The following is a 20,917-nucleotide window of genomic DNA, read 5'->3' on the forward strand; positions in this document are numbered from 1 at the left end:
TTTCCTTTTAAAAACAATCCAAACATCCAACATGATTTTTTCCTTTTTTGCTACAATTCTTCTCTCCCATATTGCACTTTTCATTAGCATCACACACAGATTAATAAAACTTTTGTTTTTACCCTTTTCTTCCATCCCAAACATCACCACTCTGTTCCATTCTACAGTCTTCTCATTTAATTCCCCTCTCAACATTTCAATCAATCTTTTACCCTTTTCCTTAAAATCTTCCAGTTCTCTACAATTTAAAAACAAGTGTAAAAAACTTTCATCTTCCCCATTACAAACTTTACATGTTTCACTTAGTTCCATGTGGATTTTTTTTAAAATAACGTCAGTAAAAATTGCTCTGTGTCTGATTAAATATTCAAAACTCTCCAATTTTGCGTCTATCATTATACCTTTCATGCTATTCCATATATCCTCTTCTTTTAGATCTTTGTATTTCTGTACCCAGTACTCATTGGCTTTTGGTTTCCTAAAAACCCCCTCTCTAAAAAAACAGTAAAACATTTTCACAGTACATTCATTAAAAGCATATAGTTTTTCTCCCAACTTTACATGTACTTCTTTCCCTAATTTCTCTTCCTCCATATCTTCTATTCTTTTTATCCACTCTTTGGGTATTGCTTCTTTCATTATTTCATACTTATTTTGTAGTTCTTGTTCATTAAAATCCTCTTTTGCCACTTCCATTGTATCTATTATATACTGTAATGGTAAAAATCCCTCTTTAAATTCATATAAAATATCTCTAACTCTTGTGATCCCAACATCCCACCATTTCTTTAAAAAAATCACATTCCCTGATTTAAAATGCCGCTGTTTAAGAACAAAGGCTGATTTAAAATGCTCTCTCTACCTTGAGGATTAAAATTAACAATAGTTAAAAATTTCCCCAAGCACTCATCAATTCTCTGTAAAAATCTGGCATTCCTTTCACCATCCAATTCTTAGTTTTCATCCATAAAATATTATCTCCCAAATTAAAATTCCCACATTTATTTAAAAAATATTCCATTGTTTTTTTCCATGCTGTTTTACTTTTCTCATCTAGATACTTTTTTATTACTTTAACTCTTAAGCTATTTTTTCTTTGTTCCACGTCTATCAATCCCATCCCTCCCTTTCCTACTTCTCCTATTATAGTATCAGTATGCAATTCTTGGAGGTTTTCCGTCCCATATAAAATCCAAAAACATTTTTTCAACCTTTTTTCCACCCACATTGGCATAGAAGTCACATATAAAACATACCATAACTTTGCTACCATTAAAACATTTACAATTAAAACTTTCCCCTTTAAACTTAAAGTCCTCAGTTTCCAAAAGTTTAACCTTCTTTCAATTCCTCCTAGTATTTCTTCCCACATTACTTCTTCAACATATTTTTCGTCTTTCCCTATTAAAACACCTAAGATCTTTATTTCCTTTGATTCTTTAAACTTAAAATCATTTGCTAAAACACTCGCCCCTCCAAATCTCATATATACTGTTTTCTCTTCATTTATCTTGCTCCCTGATCCCCTACAAAACGTCTGTACCACTTCCATTGCTTTTTTAACACTCTTTATATCCTTAACCATTATCGTTGTATCGTCTGCATATTGAAATATTTTTTCATTTCCCCCACTCTCTTCAATGTCTATCCCTCTTACTTCTTTATCTCTTTTAACAGATAATCCCAAAGGTTCTGCAACTAGTGAGTATAAAAGTGCTGATAGTGGACATCCTTGTCTTATTGACCTAGTTAATTTAAAACATTCTGTTAAAAAACCATTACATTTTACTCTTGTTATTGCTCCTTTATATAAAATTTTAATCCATTTGATAAAACTTTCCCCAAACCCATACCCACTTAAAATCTCAAATAAATAATCATGTTCTACTCTGTCAAAGGCCTTTTCAAAATCCAAACTAATAACATATCCATCCCTGTTTTTTTCTTTCATATACCTTATTCTATCTATTATACTTATTGTTGTGTCTGCTATATCCTTCCCTTTCACTCCATATACTTGATTTGTTTTGATTATGGTTGGCATTACCTCTTTTAATCTGTTGGCTAAAACTTTTGTTAAAATTTTCAAATCTGTATTCAGCATTGTGATTGGTCTATAATTTTTTAAGTCTACTTTTTCTCCTTTTCTTTTATATATCAACTTAATTAATCCCATCCCCATTCTCTGATTCATTTCATCTTTCTTAAAAATCTCTTCATATACTTCTTTTAAAATACCGGTTAAAAAATCTTTAAAGGTTATGTAAAATTCATTCCCTAAACCATCAATGCCTGGACTTTTCCTTTTATTCAGTTCACTTATTGCTCTTTTTATCTCTTCTTCTCTTATCTCTAGGTCACACTCTTTTTTGTCATCCTCTCCTACTTTTGTCTTTAATTGTTTCAATAATTCTAGTTTTTCTTCATCCTTTACTCCTTCTGCTTTAAATAGCTTTTCATAATATGCTTTTATTGTTTTTAATATCTCCTCATTTGTTTCCACTATCTCTCCATCTTCCCTTTGTATTCCTTTAATTGTTTGTGACATTCCCTTCTTCTTTCCAAGTCAAAAAAAACTTAGTACATTTCTCTCCTTCTACTGTGTACTTTGCTTTGCTTCTTAATCGTGCCCCGTTATATTTATTCTCTTCTATTTCTTTCAGTTTTCCCTCTATTTCTTTTACTTTTTGTAAATCTTTTTCCTTCAGTATTCAATTCCATTTCTAGTTGTTCTCTTATTCCTCTTTCCTTACCCTTTTTGCATCTCTGAATTATCCCACAATATTTTATGGTAAACTTTTTGATTAGGTACTTCACATTTTCCCACCATATTCTTTTATCTTCCAAGTACATTCCATTTTCTTTTTCCTTTTCAATGATTTCCTTTATACTTAAAACATAATCTTCATTCTTTAAAACCTCTGTGTTTAAAACCCATACTCCCGGCCCTCTTTTCATTGTACTCCAGTCTATTTGTATAAAAATTGGCTTGTGATCACTTAAGCTTGTTTCTACATATTTTATTTTTCCGATAAAACCCTCTATATTTCTGCTACATAAAATAAAATCTATTCTTGTTTTACACATAAAATTCCCAACCAATTGTCTCCTCGAATATTCTTTTTTCTTTTCATTTCTTTCTCTCCATATATCAATCATATTGTTTTCTTCCATTAGCACTTTCAATTCTTTCCTTCCTTGATCCGCTTTAAAAACCATTCCCTCTGCCATTTCTAATTTACTAAAAACCGTGTTAAAATCACCCATCATAATAACTTCTTTGTGTTTTTTAGAAATTCCCTCAATCCATTAAAATAGCCTTTCTTTTCTTTCTCTTCTGTAGGAGCGTGTACATTTACTACAATTACTTTCTTCTCTTCATACTCCATTTCCACCGCTATACATTTCCCATCATTATCCTTATACACTGTTTTACATGTTACACCTCTGTTTTCTTTTATTAAGACTGCCACTCCTCTACCCATTCTACCATCCCCGTTGCTAAATAAAATTTCCCCATTCCATCTTTTCCTTATTTCACTTATAACCCCTTCTCTCCAGTTAGTTTCTTGTAAAAAAATCACATCCTCTCCTTTACACATTTCTTTCACTTTTTCAAATTTGCTTATGTCTAAAAGTCCTCTAGCATTAAAAGTAACGATTCTTAAAAGCATGAAAACTATAAAAACATTGATAAAACCCATCATGTCAGTTCATTCTCCTCCAGATCCTTTAACACATCATACTTATTCCCAGTCTCAATTGAGTCCTTTTTAGGCGTTTTTTTCTAGCAGTCTCTAAATTGGGCATTACCTTCATTGATCTTCTTCTTTTAGTTGACTTCAGTTGTTTATCTTCTTCTTCTTTTCCCCTTCACTTTCCTTTACAGCCGGTTGTTCTTTACTCCTTTGATCATTAAGTTCCACATTGTCCAACTCACTTTGCAAACTTTCAGTCAAACCCATTTGGGCACTTTCCAAACTTTCAGTCAAGTCCATCTGTGTTTCCTCCTCTTGTTGTGTTTGTATTTCATGTCCATTATACGCTTTCCCTTGATCCTCAGTATCTTTATTTCCTGTTGATTCATTGTTTTGTAATCTTCTTAATTCCTCCTCTCGCTCTTCATTGTCTCGTTCATGCATTTGCCCGTCTACCTGCTGCTCCTCCTCCTCTCTCCCCATCCAACACTCACACCTGTTTAAAACCAATTTGCAATCCGGGCACGTTACAGCGTTGCAGTGTCTCGCGAAGTGCCCCTCTCCTCGCACTTATAACACTTAAATTCCGGACAATCCTTTACCACATGGTCCGGGCTCATGCACAGCCTACAGGTCTTCACCTGGTGGCTGTGCATCACCGAAATATTGTGGGCCCTCCGCCGTCTCTATTTTTGTGCTGTACGGGAGGGAGGCAACTTCTTTCGGAAACGTGTTTTAACAAACCTTGTCCCGTCCTCAATACTAGTGCCCGGATACATTCTTCGTTTAACTTTTGAGATGGGGATTACTCCCCATCCCTCCAATTTGCTTAAAATTTCCTCGTCAGCAGTGTAAACTGGTAAATGCATGAAGGAGACAACATATTCTCTGTTTTGTAGTCTTTTTACCTCACAGTCAATGCCCTTTATTTTCAATCCATCCATTATAAGCTCTACGTCATCCTCGTGTTCCAGTGTTACCTCGTATTCCTTCACTCTTTTGGGTCTGACTGCTAAAATCCTTCCTTCTCCAATCTGCTCCGTCACCGCTTTAATGATGTCCACCGCCTTTGCGTCTTTCACATATTCTACATCCACCGTTACAGTTGCTTCTTTTAAGTACACTCTCTTTCCATCTTCTTTCCTTACATCTCGATTGATTCCACTGCCATCTCGTTGTCTTTTCTCCAGTCCAGTGTCGTTTGCCGTGCATGTTCCTCTATCCAGTCCAGTGTCGTTTGCCGTGCGTGTTCCTCGAGCCAGTCCAGTGTCGTTTGCCATGCGTGTTCCTCTATCCAGTCCAGTGTCGTTTGCCATTAATCCATCCATTTTTGAGAAAGAATAAAAATAACCACCTTCCAGCCAGCAAAAAGCTGCTGTTAGGTGGTTTAAACAGACAAAAAACAAAAAAAAAACTAACTTAAAGTAAGAAAACCAAAAAAACAAACACACAAAAAAAAGCACAAAATGGAGGAGAGCCTTCCTCTCCAACTGCAGCCAAAAACTCCCAATTGCTCACTAGCTCCCTCTAGCCTGCACAGGGTGGTATGGCCGTAAGCGAGTGCTGCGGCTACCAGCAGGCCATTTAAAGCAAGCGCACTGCACACATCCTTATGCTGCTCTCCCATCATTAAAATATGTCTTGTACTGCAGCTCTAAAAAAAAGAGACAACAGGCCCTTTCCTCTCAGACACTGTCTATTTTTATTTATTTCTCTTTTTGAAAAGGTAAGTGCCTCTCTATTTATTCAATTTCACAGGAGTCGTCCACAATACCTTTTTCTGCATACCTGTGTCATAGCTTCCATGTTGTTTGCTAAAAAGGGCATACTCAGCTGCACAATTATATGCTTAACACATAATAATAATCCAGTGGCCAAAGAAAACTCTTCTCTACTTAAAAAATGACCTCAGGACGCTTTCTTTCGGATGTGTCCACCAAATTTTGGAAGCACTGCACTTTGTTTGTACTTTCCAACTCTGTATGTTGCAGTCAAGAAAGAGCAAAAAAACCCTCTACTGCTTTCTGTAGGAGGCAAGATAAATGAGCAAGCTGTCCTTTGCCACAGAGAAAGCTAAATGAAAGAAAATCAATCAATCAAACAACCAATTTCCAAGGATAAATAAATATATCCCAGTTGAGCCAGGGGGAGTGTATGAGTTAAAACAAACAAGGAAAAGAAAAATCTTACAGCACCTGGTATTCCCAGGAAGTCTCCCATCCAAGTACTAACCAGGCCCAGCCCTGTTTGGCTTCCGAGATCAGACGAGTTCGGGCCTGCACAGGGTGGTATGGCCGTAAGCGAGTGCTGCGGCTACCAGCAGGCCATTTAAAGCAAGCGCACTGCACACATCCTTATGCTGCTCTCCCATCATTAAAATATGTCTTGTACTGCAGCTCTAAAAAAAGAGACAACAGGCCCTTTCCTCTCAGACATTGTCTATTTTTATTTATTTCTCTTTTTGAAAAGGTAAGTGCCTCTCTATTCATTCAATTTCACAGGAGTCGTCCACAATACCTTTTTCTGCATACCTGTGTCACAGCTTCCATGTGGTTTGCTAAAAGAGGGCATACTCAGCTGCACAATTATATGCTTAACACATAATAATAATCCAGTGGCCAAAGAAAACTCTTCTCTACTTAAAAAATGACCTCAGGACGCTTTCTTTCGGATGTGTCCACCAAATTTTGGAAGCACTGCACTTTGTTTGTACTTTCCTACTCTGTATGTTGCAGTCAAGAAAGAGCAAAAAAAAACCCTCTACTGCTTTCTGTAGGAGGCAAGATAAATGAGCAAGCTGTCCTTTGCCACAGAGAAAGCTAAATGAAAGAAAATCAATCAAACAACCAATTTCCAAGGATAAATAAATATATCCCAGTTGAGCCAGGGGAGTGTATGAGTTAAAACAAACAAGGAAAAGAAAAATCTTACAGCACCTGGTATTCCCAGGAAGTCTCCCACCCAAGTACTAACCAGGCCCAGCCCTGTTTGGCTTCCGAGATCAGACGAGTTCGGGCCTGCACAGGGTGGTATGGCCGTAGCGAGTGCTGCGGCTACCAGCAGGCCATTTAAAGCAAGCGCACTGCACACATCCTTATGCTGCTCTCCCATCATTAAAATATGTCTTGTACTGCAGCTCTAAAAAAGAGACAACAGGCCCTTTCCTCTCAGACATTGTCTATTTTTATTTATTTCTCTTTTTGAAAAGGTAAGTGCCTCTCTATTCATTCAATTTCACAGGAGTCGTCCACAATACCTTTTTCTGCATACCTGTGTCACAGCTTCCATGTGGTTTGCTAAAGAGGGCATACTCAGCTGCACAATTATATGCTTAACACATAATAATAATCCAGTGGCCAAAGAAAACTCTTCTCTACTTAAAAAATGACCTCAGGACGCTTTCTTTCGGATGTGTCCACCAAATTTTGGAAGCACTGCACTTTGTTTGTACTTTCCAACTCTGTATGTTGCAGTCAAGAAAGAGCAAAAAAAAACCCTCTACTGCTTTCTGTAGGAGGCAAGATAAATGAGCAAGCTGTCCTTTGCCACAGAGAAAGCTAAATGAAAGAAAATCAATCAAACAACCAATTTCCAAGGATAAATAAATATATCCCAGTTGAGCCAGGGGAGTGTATGAGTTAAAACAAACAAGGAAAAGAAAAATCTTACAGCACCTGGTATTCCCAGGAAGTCTCCCATCCAAGTACTAACCAGGCCCAGCCCTGTTTGGCTTCCGAGATCAGACGAGTTCGGGCCTGCACAGGGTGGTATGGCCGTAGCTGAGTGCTGCGGCTACCAGCAGGCCATTTAAAGCAAGCGCACTGCACACATCCTTATGCTGCTCTCCCATCATTAAAATATGTCTTGTACTGCAGCTCTAAAAAAGAGACAACAGGCCCTTTCCTCTCAGACATTGTCTATTTTTATTTATTTCTCTTTTTGAAAAGGTAAGTGCCTCTCTATTTATTCAATTTCACAGGAGTCGTCCACAATACCTTTTTCTGCATACCTGTGTCACAGCTTCCATGTGGTTTGCTAAAAGAGGGCATACTCAGCTGCACAATTATATGCTTAACACATAATAATAATCCAGTGGCCAAAGAAAACTCTTCTCTACTTAAAAAATGACCTCAGGACGCTTTCTTTCGGATGTGTCCACCAAATTTTGGAAGCACTGCACTTTGTTTGTACTTTCCAACTCTGTATGTTGCAGTCAAGAAAGAGCAAAAAAAACCCTCTACTGCTTTCTGTAGGAGGCAAGATAAATGAGCAAGCTGTCCTTTGCCACAGAGAAAGCTAAATGAAAGAAAATCAATCAAACAACCAATTTCCAAGGATAAATAAATATATCCCAGTTGAGCCAGGGGGGAGTGTATGAGTTAAAACAAACAAGGAAAAGAAAAATCTTACAGCACCTGGTATTCCCAGGAAGTCTCCCATCCAAGTACTAACCAGGCCCAGCCCTGTTTGGCTTCCGAGATCAGACGAGTTCGGGCCTGCATTTTTTTTTTTTTTTTTTTTATTTATTATAAAAAACATTCAACAGGATGACACATCTCTCTATTCAAAATTATTCTATTACAAACAAAGTCTTAAAAAATCACAAAAAAAAAAAAAAAAAAAAGAAAACAAACCACAAATAAATAAATAAACATTATTCCTTTCCATGTATTACCTCATAAAACCATAAACAAACAAATCCAAATTAATAATACAAAAAGAGTTAATTTCAGAGTAGGTCTGCACACTTTTTTAATTTACACATTCATTTCCAACTCCAAACCCTTCAAATTCCAACATTTCTGGTACGTTTATTTCAAAATTCCTTAAAGTAATTTGGACATTGCTTGAAAACACACCATAAAAAATATTGATTTTCTTTTCCATTTTAAAAAAATCATACAGCATCTTTACATAGTCTTCCATTTTTCTTTTAAAATACTTCCACAAGTTGATTCTACAGTTTTTACTTTTGACTATGTTTCTTCTTTTCCATATTGCATATTTTCCCAATGCTATACATAGATTGATCACTTTCTTGTTCTGACATTTCTCATTTATACCCATTATTATCAATTCATTCCAGTTTAGAATCTCATTATTTTCCCTTAGCTGTTGTATCATCATTTTTAAAACCTTAAAAAACTCCCCAATTCAGTACAATATAAAAACAGATGTAAAATCCCTTCGTCTTCCTTTTCACATACTTTGCAAATTGCATTTTTTTCCATACCAATTTTACATAATCTCATTTCGGACATTATAACATTATGTCTTATAAAATAATCCAGACATTCTATTTTAACATCCAGGTATGTCCAACTTATATTTTTCCATATATTTTCTTCATCTATTTCAGGAAAATGTCTAACCCAGAACTGATTCACATTTGGTTTTTTAAAACCTGTGCTCTGAAGCATTGATAAAACTTCTTTAGGGTACAAATGTTAAAAGATATTTGCTTCTCCCCATCTTTGAAAAATATTTCTATTTTCTCTTCCTCATTTTCTTTGCTCGCTATTCTTTCAATCCATTTTTTGGGTATTGCTTTCTTAACATTTTCATATTGTGTTTTAACAGTACTTAATTTGAAATCTTCCTTTGCCTCATCCATTGCATCTATCACAAATTGGACAGGCAAAAACCCTTCCTTATATTCATATAAAACATCTCTTACTCTTTTGATACCCACATCTAACCACTTCTTTGAAAACACTTCCTTTGTTCCTAATGTAATATTTGCATTTAAAAACAATGGCTGGTTTAGTAGGTTTTCCTTTCCTTGAGGCCTAAAATCAATGTGCGGTAAAAAGTCTGTCCAAGCATCTAAAACCTCTTTATAAAACTCTGGCATTCCCTTAATCATACCTTTTTTCACCTTCATCCATAAGATATCATCTCCAATTTGTAAGTTAGAGCATTTATTTAAAAAGTATTTCATTATTGTTTTCCATTCTTGCACTTTTCCTCCATTGAGATATCTCTTTACCGTTTTCACCCTCATACTTTTTTTCCTTTGTTCCACATCCATTAACCCAATCCCTCCTTCCTCCTTTTTACCAATCAGCGTATCATATGCTATTCTTGGGGGCTTATTATTCCATAAAAAATTTGAAACAAAATGTTTAACTCTCATTATAACCCACTTTGGTATTGCAGTTACTGATAATACATACCACATTTTTGACAACATTAGGCTATTAGCAATTAAAACTCTTCCTTTCAATTCTAAATCTCTTTGCTTCCAGAAAATCAATCTTCTTTCCATTTCTCCCACAATCACTTCCCATCCTTTATCTCTTGATCTCTGCTCATCTTTTCCCAAAATAACCCCTAATATCTTATGCTCCTCTTTTTCTTCAAAAGCAAAATAGTTAGGTAAAATAGGTGCTTCCCCAAATCTCATACAGACAGTTTTTTCCAAATTTATCTTTGCTCCTGTCCCCTTACAGAATTTCTGAATAAGTTCCATTGCTGATTTAATACTTTCTATATTTCTGATTATCAAAGTAGTATCATCGGCATACTGATAAATCTTTTGCCCCTCTCTTCCTTTTTCAATCTCTATACCTTTTATTCTTGTTTCTTCTTTTATCATCATTCCCAGAGGCTCTGCCACTAGAGAATACAATTGGGCAGATAACGGACAACCTTGCCTTATGGATCTAGTTATCTTGAAAGCATCTGTTAAGAATCCATTACATTTAATGAAACTCATTGCATCTTTATACATAATTTTTATCCATTTGATAAAGTTTCCTCCAAAACCGAATTGTCTTAAAATCGCAAATAAAAACTCATGTTCCACCCTGTCAAATGCTTTTTCAAAGTCTAAACTTATTACATATCCATTCTTCCTTTCTTCATTCATATAGCTTATTACATCCCTTATATTGCTGATTGTATCTGATATATCTCTTCCTTTGACTCCGTATGATTGATTTGATAAAATTATCTTCGGTAAAACATTTTTCAGTCTGTTTGCTAAAATCTTGGCTACAATTTTAAGGTCTGTGTTCAACATTGTGATAGGCCTAAAATTTTTTAAATCCCCTCGGTCTCCCTTCCTCTTGAATATTATTTTAACTAGACCTATTCCCATCATTTCATTTACCTTATCTTTTTTAAAAATCTCTTCATACACCTCTTTTAAAATGTTACTTAATTTATCTCTAAAAACTTTATAAAATTCATTTGTTAATCCATCTATGCCTGGACTTTTCTTTCCCTTTAATTGATTAATTGCTTCCTCTATCTCTTCTTTTGTTATCTTCCCATCACATTTTTCTCTGTCTTCTTTGTTTACTCTTGCCTTCACTTGCTTCAAAACAAAATACTTTTCCTTTTCATCTACTCCTTTCATCTTAAACAGTTCCTCATAAAACTCTTTAACTTCTTTTAATATTTCTTTTATTTCTTTAATACTTCTTCCATCTTTCCCTTTAATTACTTTTATTGTTTCTGCTTTTCTCCTACTTCTTTCAAGATTAAAAAAAATTTGGTACATTTTTCTCCCTCCACTGTATATTTTGCCTTACTTCTTATCATTGCTCCTCTGTACTTTCCCTCTTCAATTTTACTTAGTTCCTCTTCCATCAAAATTATCCTCTGCACATTCCCTTCACCTTTGCTTAATTCTTCCTTTAGTTCTTTTCTGACATCTCTTTCTTTTTGTTTCTTTACCCTTTGTTGCAGTTTACACAACTTTATGGAAAATGTCCTAATTTCATATTTTACGTTATCCCACCATATTCTCTTGTCTTCTTTATACATTTTACTTTCCTTTTCTTTTTCTAAAATTCTTTCTATTTCCAATTTATAGCCTTCATTATTTAAAATTTCTGCATTTAAAATCCACACTCCTGGTCCCCTATGTGTTCTGTTAAAATCCATTTGAATAAAAACAAGACTATGATCACTAAAAGACGTTTCTTTATAATACACCTTTTCAATATATTGTTCTAAAAATCGTGTATTTAATACATAATCAATTCTTGTTCTGCATATGAAATTGCCTACTAATTGTCTTCTTGAGTATTCCCTTCTTTTTTCATTTCTATCTCTCCAGATATCAATTAAGTCATTTTCTTCCATTAAAGACTTCAGCTCTTTTCTTGCACTATCTGATCTATAAACCATTCCTTCTGCCATATCCATTTGGCTAAAAACCGTATTGAAATCCCCCATTAAAATAACTTTTCTATACTTTTCTATTAAACTCCTCAAAACATTAAAGAAAAGCCTCTTTTCCTTTTCCTCTGTTGGCGCATGTACATTGCATAAAACAAAAGTTTCTTCCCCATTACTTATTTCTAATGCTAGACATTTTCCATTTCCATCATCAAAAACCACATTCCATTTCCCAATCACATCTTTTTGGATTAAAATTGCCACTCCCCTTCCTTTTCTTCCATCGCCGTTATTATATAATATTTCACCATTCCATCTTTTTTTTAAATCCTCTATTACCTCATCTTTCCAATTTGTTTCCTGTAATAAAATTATATTTTCTCCTTTACATATCTCTTTCATTTTTTCAAATTTTGTCACATTCAACAAACCTCTTGCATTCCAAGATACAATTCTTATACTCATTATGAGCAGTAGATATTTCAAAATAATCATCCCTTCATTATTTCTACCATCTCCTCCTCTAAACCACTTAAAACCTCAAATCTGCCTCTATGTACAGTTTTTTCTATCAGTTTTTCTTTTCTCTTTTTAGCAGAATCAACATTTGGCTTTACCTTGAGTGATCTTCTTCTATGCACACGACCCATTTCTCTGTCTCTTTTGTATCCTTCAGTCTTTTGTTTCTCAGTCTCTTCCTCATCTTCTCTTTGTTCATCCTCCCTTTGTTGATCTTCGTTCTGTTCCCCTTCTCTGTCCTCTGGTGGAGTAACCTTTAGTGACCCTGTTTCATACAGCATTTGTTCTCCTACATCACCTTGTATTCCACCTTCCTCCAGTTCCCCTTCAGCCTCAGACTCTTCAACCCTGGCATTGTTTGACTCTGCTTTTTCCGCTTCTTTATGCATTTGTTCACTTTCCTCCTCTGTTCCAACCTCTGTATTTGGTTCCTCCTCTTCATCTTCCATCCAACATTCACATTTGTCAAGAACTTTGTGGCAATCTGGGCACCTTACTGCTTCACAGTCCCTCGCAAAGTGGCCTTGCTCCTCACATTGGTAACATTTAAAGTCTGGACAGTCCTTAGGATATGTCCCGGATTCATACACATTCGACAGGTCTTCACCTGCCGATCATGAATTACCCGGAAAAACTGTGTTCCCTCCGCCGTCTCAAACTTTGTGCTATATGGTAGGGAGACCACTTGATCTGGGAATCCAACTCGAACAAATCGCGTTCCATCTTCCACTTCCGTGCCAGGATATACCCTTCTTTTAATTTGTGATGTTGGGCACACTCCCCACGCTTGCAATTTATTACAAATGTCTTTGTCCTCAAGATAAGCAGGCAGATGCATAAAAGATACCATATATTCCCTTGACTGCAGTTTTCTTACTCCACAACCCTTTCCTTTGATTGTTATTCCATCCAATAGCGTGTCACACATCTCCTCATTTCTTAAAGTAATTTCATATTCTTTGCCCTGCCTGGGCCTTACCGCCAAGATATTTCCTCCACCAATTTTCTCTGTCACCATCTTGATAATATCTTCAGCTTTCCCATCTTGCACTCCTTCCAAACCAACAATCACTGTGGCATCTTTAGAATAATTCCTTCCTTTTTCATTTCTTATGTTCCCTTCTTCATTTATTCTTTGTCCAACTCGTGGTCGTTTGTCCAATCCTTTGTCAAAATCCATCCGTGTTTCTCCAGCCGTTTCCATGTTGTTTTCCTTGAGATCCATCAGTTAATCCAAAATTAAAAAAAAAAAAAAAAAAAATACCACCCCAGTCAGCACCAAGCTGCTGGGAGGTGGTTTGAAAAATAAAAAAACACTATCAAAAATATATTAACAAAGCCAACAACAAAGAACAAAAAAGTATAGGAGAGCCTCTCTCTCCCCACTGCCACCACTCACTTCCTGGATTGTACCAACTGGTCTCACTCACAGGTGTGCACAGGGTGGTATGGCCGTAAGCAAGGGCTGGGGCTACCAGCAGGCCATTTAAAGCAAGCGCACTGCAAGCATCCTTATGCTGCTCTCCCATCATTAAAATATGTCTTGTACTGCAGCTCTAAAAAAGAGACAACAGGCCCTTTCCTCTCAGACATTGTCTATTTTTATTTATTTCTCTTTTTGAAAAGGTAAGTGCCTCCTCTCTATTCATTCAATTTCACAGGAGTCGTCCACAATACCTTTTTCTGCATACCTGTGTCACAGCTTCCATGTTGTTTGCTAAAAAGGGCATACTCAGCTGCACAATTATATGCTTAACACATAATAATAATCCAGTGGCCAAAGAAAACTCTTCTCTACTTAAAAAATGACCTCAGGACGCTTTCTTTCGGATGTGTCCACCAAATTTTGGAAGCACTGCACTTTGTTTGTACTTTCCAACTCTGTATGTTGCAGTCAAGAAAGAGCAAAAAAAACCTCTACTGCTTTCTGTAGGAGGCAAGATAAATGAGCAAGCTGTCCTTTGCCACAGAGAAAGCTAAATGAAAGAAAATCAATCAAACAACCAATTTCCAAGGATAAATAAATATATCCCAGTTGAGCCAGGGGAGTGTATGAGTTAAAACAAACAAGGAAAAGAAAAATCTTACAGCACCTGGTATTCCCAGGAAGTCTCCCACCCAAGTACTAACCAGGCCCAGCCCTGTTTGGCTTCCGAGATCAGACGAGTTCGGACCTGCACAGGGTGGTATGGCCGTAGCGAGTGCTGCGGCTACCAGCAGGCCATTTAAAGCAAGCGCACTGCACACATCCTTATGCTGCTCTCCCATCATTAAAATATGTCTTGTACTGCAGATCTAAAAAAGAGACAACAGGCCCTTTCCTCTCAGACAGTGTCTATTTTTATTTATTTCTCTTTTTGAAAAGGTAAGTGCCTCTCTATTTATTCAATTTCACAGGAGTCGTCCACAATACCTTTTTCTGCATACCTGTGTCACAGCTTCCATGTGGTTTGCTAAAGAGGGCATACTCAGCTGCACAATTATATGCTTAACACATAATAATAATCCAGTGGCCAAAGAAAACTCTTCTCTACTTAAAAATGACCTCAGGACGCTTTCTTTCGGATGTGTCCACCAAATTTTGGAAGCACTGCACTTTGTTTGTACTTTCCAACTCTGTATGTTGCAGTCAAGAAAGAGCAAAAAAAACCCTCTACTGCTTTCTGTAGGAGGCAAGATAAATGAGCAAGCTGTCCTTTGCCACAGAGAAAGCTAAATGAAAGAAAATCAATCAAACAACCAATTTCAAGGATAAATAAATATATCCCAGTTGAGCCAGGGGAGTGTATGAGTTAAAACAAACAAGGAAAAGAAAAATCTTACAGCACCTGGTATTCCCAGGAAGTCTCCCATCCAAGTACTAACCAGGCCCAGCCCTGTTTGGCTTCCGAGATCAGACGAGTTCGGGCCTGCACAGGGTGGTATGGCCGTAGCGAGTGCTGCGGCTACCAGCAGGCCATTTAAAGCAAGCGCACTGCACACATCCTTATGCTGCTCTCCCATCATTAAAATATGTCTTGTACTGCAGCTCTAAAAAAGAGACAACAGGCCCTTTCCTCTCAGACAGTGTCTATTTTTATTTATTTCTCTTTTTGAAAAGGTAAGTGCCTCTCTATTTATTCAATTTCACAGGAGTCGTCCACAATACCTTTTTCTGCATACCTGTGTCACAGCTTCCATGTGGTTTGCTAAAGAGGGCATACTCAGCTGCACAATTATATGCTTAACACATAATAATAATCCAGTGGCCAAAGAAAACTCTTCTCTACTTAAAAATGACCTCAGGACGCTTTCTTTCGGATGTGTCCACCAAATTTTGGAAGCACTGCACTTTGTTTGTACTTTCCAACTCTGTATGTTGCAGTCAAGAAAGAGCAAAAAAAACCCTCTACTGCTTTCTGTAGGAGGCAAGATAAATGAGCAAGCTGTCCTTTGCCACAGAGAAAGCTAAATGAAAGAAAATCAATCAAACAACCAATTTCCAAGGATAAATAAATATATCCCAGTTGAGCCAGGGGAGTGTATGAGTTAAAACAAACAAGGAAAAGAAAAATCTTACAGCACCTGGTATTCCCAGGAAGTCTCCCACCCAAGTACTAACCAGGCCCAGCCCTGTTTGGCTTCCGAGATCAGACGAGTTCGGGCCTGCACAGGGTGGTATGGCCGTAAGCGAGTGCTGCGGCTACCAGCAGGCCATTTAAAGCAAGCGCACTGCACACATCCTTATGCTGCTCTCCCATCATTAAAATATGTCTTGTACTGCAGATCTAAAAAAGAGACAACAGGCCCTTTCCTCTCAGACAGTGTCAATTTTTATTTATTTCTCTTTTGAAAAGGTAAGTGCCTCTCTATTTATTCAATTTCACAGGAGTCGTCCACAATACCTTTTTCTGCATACCTGTGTCACAGCTTCCATGTGGTTTGCTAAAAGAGGGCATACTCAGCTGCACAATTATATGCTTAACACATAATAATAATCCAGTGGCCAAAGAAAACTCTTCTCTACTTAAAAATGACCTCAGGACGCTTTCTTTCGGATGTGTCCACCAAATTTTGGAAGCACTGCACTTTGTTTGTACTTTCCAACTCTGTATGTTGCAGTCAAGAAAGAGCAAAAAAAACCCTCTACTGCTTTCTGTAGGAGGCAAGATAAATGAGCAAGCTGTCCTTTGCCACAGAGAAAGCTAAATGAAAGAAAATCAATCAAACAACCAATTTCCAAGGATAAATAAATATATCCCAGTTGAGCCAGGGGAGTGTATGAGTTAAAACAAACAAGGAAAAGAAAAATCTTACAGCACCTGGTATTCCCAGGAAGTCTCCCACCCAAGTACTAACCAGGCCCAGCCCTGTTTGGCTTCCGAGATCAGACGAGTTCGGGCCTGCACAGGGTGGTATGGCCGTAAGCGAGTGCTGCGGCTACCAGCAGGCCATTTAAAGCAAGCGCACTGCACGCATCCTTATGCTGCTCTCCCATAATTAAAATATGTCTTGTACTGCAGCTCTAAAAAAAGAGACAACAGGCCCTTTCCTCTCAGACATTGTCTATTTTTATTTATTTCTCTTTTTGAAAAGGTAAGTGCCTCTCTATTTATTCAATTTCACAGGAGTCGTCCACAATACCTTTTTCTGCATACCTGTGTCACAGCTTCCATGTGGTTTGCTAAAAAGGGCATACTCAGCTGCACAATTATATGCTTAACACATAATAATAATCCAGTGGCCAAAGAAAACTCTTCTCTACTTAAAAATGACCTCAGGACGCTTTCTTTCGGATGTGTCCACCAAATTTTGGAAGCACTGCACTTTGTTTGTACTTTCCAACTCTGTATGTTGCAGTCAAGAAAGAGCAAAAAAAACCCTCTACTGCTTTCTGTAGGAGGCAAGATAAATGAGCAAGCTGTCCTTTGCCACAGAGAAAGCTAAATGAAAGAAAATCAATCAATCAAACAACCAATTTTCAAGGATAAATAAATAAATCCCAGTTGAGCCAGGGGGGAGTGTATGAGTTAAAACAAACAAGGAAAAGAAAAATCTTACAGCACCTGGTATTCCCAGGAAGTCTCCCACCCAAGTACTAACCAGGCCCAGCCCTGTTTGGCTTCCGAGATCAGACGAGTTCGGGCCTGCACAGGGTGGTATGGCCGTAAGCGAGTGCTGCGGCTACCAGCAGGCCATTTAAAGCAAGCGCACTGCACGCATCCTTATGCTGCTCTCCCATAATTAAAATATGTCTTGTACTGCAGCTCTAAAAAAAGAGACAACAGGCCCTTTCCTCTCAGACATTGTCTATTTTTATTTATTTCTCTTTTTGAAAAGGTAAGTGCCTCTCTATTCATTCAATTTCACAGGAGTCGTCCACAATACATTTTTCTGCATACCTGTGTCACAGCTTCCATGTGGTTTGCTAAAAGAGGGCATACTCAGCTGCACAATTATATGCTTAACACATAATAATAATCCAGTGGCCAAAGAAAACTCTTCTCTACTTAAAAAATGACCTCAGGACGCTTTCTTTCGGATGTGTCCACCAAATTTTGGAAGCACTGCACTTTGTTTGTACTTTCCAACTCTGTATGTTGCAGTCAAGAAAGAGCAAAAAAAACCCTCTACTGCTTTCTGTAGGAGGCAAGATAAATGAGCAAGCTGTCCTTTGCCACAGAGAAAGCTAAATGAAAGAAAATCAATCAATCAAACAACCAATTTCCAAGGATAAATAAATATATCCCAGTTGAGCCAGGGGAGTGTATGAGTTAAAACAAACAAGGAAAAGAAAAATCTTACAGCACCTGGTATTCCCAGGAAGTCTCCCATCCAAGTACTAACCAGGCCCAGCCCTGTTTGGCTTCCGAGATCAGACGAGTTCGGGCCTGCACAGGATGGTATGGCCGTAGCTTGAGTGCTGCGGCTACCAGCAGGCCATTTAAAGCAAGCGCACTGCACGCATCCTTATGCTGCTCTCCCATCATTAAAATATGTCTTGTACTGCAGCTCTAAAAAAGAGACAACAGGCCCTTTCCTCTCAGACATTGTCTATTTTTATTTATTTCTCTTTTTGAAAAGGTAAGTGCCTGTCTATTCATTCAATTTCACAGGAGTCGTCCACAATACATTTTTCTGCATACCTGTGTCACAGCTTCCATGTGGTTTGCTAAAAAGGGCATACTCAGCTGCACAATTATATGCTTAACACATAATAATAATCCAGTGGCCAAAGAAAACTCTTCTCTACTTAAAAAATGACCTCAGGACGCTTTCTTTCGGATGTGTCCACCAAATTTTGGAAGCACTGCACTTTGTTTGTTCTTTCCAACTCTGTATGTTGCAGTCAAGAAAGAGCAAAAAACAAACCCTCTACTGCTTTCTGTAGGAGGCAAGATAAATGAGCAGGCTGTCCTTTGCCACAGAGAAAGCTAAATGAAAGAAAATCAATCAATCAAACAACCAATTTCCAAGGAAAAATAAATATATCCCAGTTGAGCCAGGGGGGAGTGTATGAGTTAAAACAAACAAGGAAAAGAAAAATCTTACAGCACCTGGTATTCCCAGGAAGTCTCCCATCCAAGTACTAACCAAGCCCAGCCCTGTTTGGCTTCCGAGATCAGACAAGTTCGGGCCTGCATTTTTTTTATTTTTTATTTTTTTTTTATTAATTTCTCTTCACATATACATTTGATTACATTAACAACCTCAATTACATGTTAAAAGTGCAATGTGGACAAAATACATATGTATCATTGGTAATTGCTTCCATGTTTAAGTTCTTGAAGCTTTTCTCATATGTACAAAACCAGTTCATCCTCTTTTGGCAGGTACAATTGCTTTTGTTTAAAAACACACATGACATTTTTGGTAAAAATTTTGTAAAATTCCCCATCTTGTTCTCCAATTTAAAATAATTATGCAACATTTTCACATAATCTTCTACCATCTGTTTAAAAAGCACCCATAGATTTAGAGTAAAATCTCTGTTTCTTGCTACATTCCTTCTTTTCCATATTGCTTTTTTCGCCAGGATTAAAAACAAATTCACAAGCTTCCTATTTTCTTTGTTTTCTGTCATTCCCAGCATAAAAAATCTATTCCATTCAGTGACCTCTTCATTTTCTCTTAATTCTTTGACAATTTCTTTCAGTTCATCAAAAAATGGGTTTAGCTTTTCACAGAATAAAAACAAATGTAAAATCCCTTCATCTTCTTTTTTGCAGACTTTACATTGGGCATTTATTTCTTTCTGCATTAAACACAATCTCATTTCTGTATAAATCACATTTTGTCTAATAAAATAATCTAAACATTCTAAATCCACATCCAACCATTTCCATGTTCTATTCTTCCAGATGTCTTTCTCTTCTATTCCATTAAAGTTCCTTAGCCAGACCTGGTTGGCCACAGGTTCTTTAAAAACTCTGCTTATAAAAAACTCATAAAACATTTTTACAGTGCACAAATTAAAATCCACCTTCTTATCTTTATATTTTAAAAACACCGTTATTTTCTTTTCTTTTCTTCCTTCTTGTTAATCTCATCTAGCCATTGCCTCGGGATTGCTTTCTTGACATCTTCATACTGTTTTCTTAAAACCATCACATTAAAATCCTCCTTCTCCTCCTCCATCGCATCCATAATCACTTGGAGTGGCAAAAATCCCTCTTTCAACTCCCATAAAACATCCCTCACTTTTACAATCCCCACTTGTAGCCACTTCTTAAAATAGATATCTCGCTCATGTATCTTTATTTTGTCATTTAAAAACAGAGGCTGATTTAAAATCCCTTCCCTCCCCTCTGGATTATAATCCACCTCTGTTAAAAAAGCCTCCAAGCATTTAAAACCTCTTTATAAAACTGTGGAATCCCTTCTATCATCCAACTTTTCAACTTCATCCATAAAATGTTTTCCCCAAGGTTAAAATTCCCACATTTATTTAAATAAAAACCCATCAATTTCTTCCATTCAGCTCTATTCTTGTCCTCCAAATATTTCCTAACCACTTTTACTCTCATGCTTTTCATCTTTTGTTCCACATCAACTAAACCCATCCCTCCCTCTTCTGGTTTCCCTATCAGCGTATAATACGCTATCCTTGGAGGCTTTTTTCCCATAAAAATTCCAAAATACTCTTTTTATTCTCTTAAAACCCAGTTTGGTACTGACATCACATGTAACTTGTACCACATCTTTGATAACATTAACATGTTTACAGTTAAGATTTTCCCTTTCAAACTTAAAAACCTATTTCTCCAAAAGATCAGTCTTCTTTCCATCCCTCCCAGCGTCTCTTCCCACATATTATCAACAGCTTCTTTCTCTTTCTTTGCTAAAATTGCTCTTAAAATCTTCATCTCTTGTACCTCTATGAACTTAACAACCCCGTTAAAACCTCTGTCCTTCCAAACTTCATGTATACTGTTTTTTCTTCGTTTATTTTTGCACCTGAGCCCTCGCAATAGCATTTAATTTTTTCCATCACTTCTTTAACACTTTCTCTATTTTCTACCACAATTGTCGTATCATCGGCATATTGGAATATTTTACTTAATTCTTCTTTTTCTCCGAATTGTATCCCC

At 36.9% G+C, this 20,917-nt stretch overlaps 9 pseudogenes; all 9 read right to left on the reverse strand.

Annotated features, from left to right (window-relative positions):
- Positions 1–5,881: 5,881 nt before the first annotated feature.
- On the reverse strand, positions 5,882–6,000 carry LOC127629373 (uncharacterized; annotated as a pseudogene).
- Positions 6,001–6,622: 622 nt separating this feature from the next.
- Positions 6,623–6,741, reverse strand: LOC127629391 (uncharacterized; annotated as a pseudogene).
- Positions 6,742–7,360: 619 nt separating this feature from the next.
- LOC127629389 (uncharacterized) lies at positions 7,361–7,479 on the reverse strand (annotated as a pseudogene).
- Positions 7,480–14,428: 6,949 nt separating this feature from the next.
- On the reverse strand, positions 14,429–14,547 carry LOC127629409 (uncharacterized; annotated as a pseudogene).
- Positions 14,548–15,163: 616 nt separating this feature from the next.
- On the reverse strand, positions 15,164–15,282 carry LOC127629390 (uncharacterized; annotated as a pseudogene).
- Positions 15,283–15,899: 617 nt separating this feature from the next.
- On the reverse strand, positions 15,900–16,018 carry LOC127629395 (uncharacterized; annotated as a pseudogene).
- A 618-nt stretch (positions 16,019–16,636) lies between these two features.
- On the reverse strand, positions 16,637–16,755 carry LOC127629406 (uncharacterized; annotated as a pseudogene).
- A 625-nt stretch (positions 16,756–17,380) lies between these two features.
- LOC127629336 (uncharacterized) lies at positions 17,381–17,499 on the reverse strand (annotated as a pseudogene).
- Positions 17,500–18,124: 625 nt separating this feature from the next.
- Positions 18,125–18,243, reverse strand: LOC127629398 (uncharacterized; annotated as a pseudogene).
- Positions 18,244–20,917: the final 2,674 nt, after the last annotated feature.

This window comes from Xyrauchen texanus, chromosome 35 (genome assembly GCF_025860055.1).
Source record: "Xyrauchen texanus isolate HMW12.3.18 chromosome 35, RBS_HiC_50CHRs, whole genome shotgun sequence".
In the NCBI taxonomy this organism is placed as follows: Eukaryota; Metazoa; Chordata; class Actinopteri; order Cypriniformes; family Catostomidae; genus Xyrauchen; species Xyrauchen texanus.